Here is a 2,715-nt window from a genome sequence, read left to right as displayed (position 1 = left end):
CTTTTACACCAGCTATAGGTTAATTGGCTAATCCCAAGTGGATGGAGGGATTGATGACCATGAAGACGCACAGAGAGGGTGAGGAAAAGACTGACAGCGAGGGTAGAGATGCAGGCAGAATGGCAAGTGGGAAAAGAGAAAATGAGGGGGACATCGGGACCAATTTGCCGTCTTCTCCCATCATTAGCTGATAGCTGGGGCAGGTCATTAGCTGAGGCTGTCCTGTGTGCGAGTCTCATGGTGCAGGATGAGGAACACCTGCTGAAGATGGCAGATGGCAGACTAAAGAGCCCAGAAACAGACGTCCATGAGGGGGAACGGGAGATAACTGCCTTATTTTCTAAGCATTCATTTAAAAAGGGGGAAATATAAAAGTGTGTGAAGGAGCAGTATCGCAGGTCATTCCTTCCTGCAGCTGTCAGACTACACAACAAAAACTGCTCCAAGTAATCTGCAAATCATCTGTAAATAATCTGTAAATCATCTATGCAATAATCTGTGCAATCCATCCAGTACATAACAGTCTGTAAATGCAATTTATAATATAAGATAATGTTTATTTTTATTACACTCTTTTGTATATACTTATTGTTTTTACTTATCTAACTAATCTATCTTTTACTGATGCTGCTGTAAATTGGAATTTCCCCTTGCGGGACTAATAAAGGTATACTGAATTGAATTGAATTGAATTGAATTGAATTGAATTGAATTGAATTGAATTGAATTGAATTGAATTGAATTGAATTGAATTGAATTGAAAGTTAGTCTAAAAGATGTTTGCTGTTATTTCTCTTCTGAACCACTGCAGAAGAGGTGAGCACGATGTAGAAAATCTGATTAAAGTACACCATTTATGTTTGTTTCACGTATTAATTTCAGGAAGGTTAATGGCGCGGCGCACAGAATGGAGGCTTCTAGTCAACACACACCAAACTCAAGAGAAAGACAAAAATACATGTGTTGTTTTGAACTGAAAGCTTTAAGCCAGGCTAAAACAATGAACACATCCTTTCTCTTAAAGCATCTTCATCTCATACACTGATGTACTCAGGACTTAGCAAGCCCCGGAAAGTGGTGGCACAGTTCCTCAAAGACAAAGATCTCTCTTGGTTTTAAGGCTTTCTGAGCTGCGTCGGCTCTCACACAGAAAATAATAAGACTCAGATTTCAGATGAGCTCATCAGATGGATCAGAGTGATCAACAGAATCGGGATAATGAATATTTACACTGACGTTATCGCTCAACATGATCTACATCATCGTATTCTGCCAGCGCTTTATCAAAGCAGTGTGAACATGTTTCTGACACAAAAATATTGTTCAAATTTTAGCTGAGTGAGAAGCTGAGACTTCTTGGAGAGTTCTTCTCTGCACAGATCAGCGCTGAGGAGAAAAACGCACCTGAAACCACAAAATCAAATCCCAGCATGCACACAAAGTAAATGCATTCACACAAGAGGGATGATCAACAGCCAAAACATCCAGAAATGGCTGTAGGTCAAATGTACATGCGAACAGCAGCTGAATGTCAGAATGACACATGTAAGCGTCGTCTGAACTGTGGCTTCCAGAGCTGCTGCAAACATCAGTCTGTGTTGTGATGTGACACCTCCAGCCTGACTGGCTGAGGGAAGATCATGGTTTGGGTTAAAACTAAGCTCTTCCTGAAGGGTACAGCAGGTGACCCGTGCCGTCATAGTTACTATAATAACACCTGGTTGTCGCTGGTTGTCATAATTTTGGCTGCCGCTCACTTGAACTTTAACATTCAGCATGTTGTTTTCAGTAAACAGCTGAGGCTGCTGACAGTCTCTAAAAAACAAGCATTTCTACATTTAGTTTCATCTGATCGTTTGCAATCGCCGCTAACTGTCTGTGTGCAGCAAACTTCCACCAGAAGAAGCGAAAACAGAGCGTAAACAGAACCGTCTGTCAGTGTGGACATGTCCCGAGCTTCAGGGGCTTCACTCTCCATTACCTTCCCCCATCAGAGCAGACGCATGCAGCCGGCCTGCCATCAGACCTGTTTACCCTCATTGCGCGGCCCTGCTTCCCACTCCTTTAATTCTATTTCTGCGTGCTGGCCCAAACACAAAGCGTGCGCCAGTTTGCCGGGAAGCGTCCAGGATGCTCTGATGCAACAGCGCGCGGCAGCCTGCCAAACGCTGGCCAAGAAAAGCAAAAGCACAGGAGGGATTTAGTCAAGTGCTCATTTAAATATGAGCGAGGAACAGACTGTGGAATTTGAATGAGATTACAAAGGGAGACGGGGCAGGATGAATTTCAATTTGAGAGCATTACATGTATTCTTCCTCTGCCTCACCCCCTCCTCCCCCCTCCTCCCAGAGGTGAGATAATGACTCCCTACAATGAGCAGGAGGGAGGAAGCTGGCAGCGCTGTCGCCACAGTGAAGCCCAACGGTTATTATGGCACGGCTGCTCCTCCCCTCCTATTTATCTGTGAACACATAAACACACGCACAAACACCAGCAAGCATGTGTGCACGCACCCACACACACACACACACGCTCAGATTTAGGTTAACAGCATCATATCTGAGTGCATCTCACCAGCAGCTCCACTGCAGTGGTACGCATTGCACCTCCAAAATATCACAACACAACCTCCCTCAGCACATACACACTGTGTATATAGAGAGAAGTATAGTGTGTGTGTGTGTGTGTGTGTGTGTGTGTGTGTGTGTGTGTGTG

Source organism: Chaetodon trifascialis, chromosome 1, assembly GCF_039877785.1.
Source record: "Chaetodon trifascialis isolate fChaTrf1 chromosome 1, fChaTrf1.hap1, whole genome shotgun sequence".
NCBI lineage: Eukaryota > Metazoa > Chordata > Actinopteri > Chaetodontiformes > Chaetodontidae > Chaetodon > Chaetodon trifascialis.
Note: the sequence above shows the minus strand (reverse complement) of the source record.